Here is a 1260-nt window from a genome sequence, read left to right on the forward strand (position 1 = left end):
CAAAACCCTTAACGTCCTATTGACAAGGGGCACAAAACTTTGCGTGCACCTGTGTGTGTGTGTGTGTGTGTGTGTGTGTGTGCGCGCGCATGTTGAATTATGGTAGGGTGACATGCGGCAGAGATCTGCTGAGTTAGTGATCTGAGCTGATAACATTATTAGCCTGTGTGTGTGTGTGTGTGTGCAGTACAGCAGGAGCAGCACAATAGAAGAGAGAGAGGTAAAATGCTGTATTATCCCTTCCGACCGCGTTTGACACCAGAAATTGAGCCGTCCGCCGTTCGGGGACGTTTCTGTGTTATTTTCAATCTCTCATATTTTCCTTTTAATGTGTATTAAATTTACACACCTTTACATGCAGATCCTTATGGTTACACCTAAAGTGCAGCCTGTGTCTCTGAGACGTCTTGAATGTGACAGGCAGAGCAGCAATCACAGTCAGAGTCACATTAAATAATAAAAACCTAATACATCTTCACACAAATGGTCTTATTCACTGCTAGTTGCATTTAAGTCATTAAGGCAAACATACATTTCCATAATTGTCACTTAAAGTAAGAAAGCATATTGGATTGCATACGTTGGAGACGAGTCCACGTTCAGTTTGATCGCTTGGCTGAAAATCAAAATCCCACTGCTTCAATATCCGATCACATAAAGCCTGACATTGACTTCATTCAGGCTTTTAAATGGATTGAGGTAATTTTTAACGTTTTATCGTTAAATGCCGCATTTGTCTGCCTGCCTGTCTGTCTGTCTGTCTTCCTGCCTGCCTGTCTGTCTGTCTCTCTCTCTCTGTGTGTCTCTGACCCTGTTTGTCAGTGCGACTGGCAATCTAACAGGTTAAAAGAATAATTGCATCTCTATTTACCCCAAACAGCCTCTCCTCCTGCACGTAATTACATCCACACACACACACACACACACACACACACACACACACACACACACACACACACACATACACATTTGCAGAGAGAGAGAGAGACAGAGAGCTCCTGTGCTAATATTTAGGTAGTAATAGTCATGTTGTGTTGAGTGAGCCTTCCTCTTGTCCTCCTCTCCAACGTAAAGCACTGATTCAACCGGCGGCACTCACAGAGAGAGAGGAGTACACCCCACACTGACCCCTGAGAGAGGGAGAGGGAGAGAGGGGGAGAGAGAGAGAGGGAGGGAGGGAGGGAGAGAGGGGGAGAGATGGACAGAGAGAGAGAGGGACAGAGGGACAGAGGGACAGAGGGACAGAGAGAGAGGGAGAGG

This window comes from Genypterus blacodes, unplaced genomic scaffold, assembly GCF_046128005.1.
Source record: "Genypterus blacodes isolate CSIRO-AG114 ecotype Tasmania unplaced genomic scaffold, CSIRO-AGI_Gbla_v1 ptg000106l_1, whole genome shotgun sequence".
NCBI lineage: Eukaryota > Metazoa > Chordata > Actinopteri > Ophidiiformes > Ophidiidae > Genypterus > Genypterus blacodes.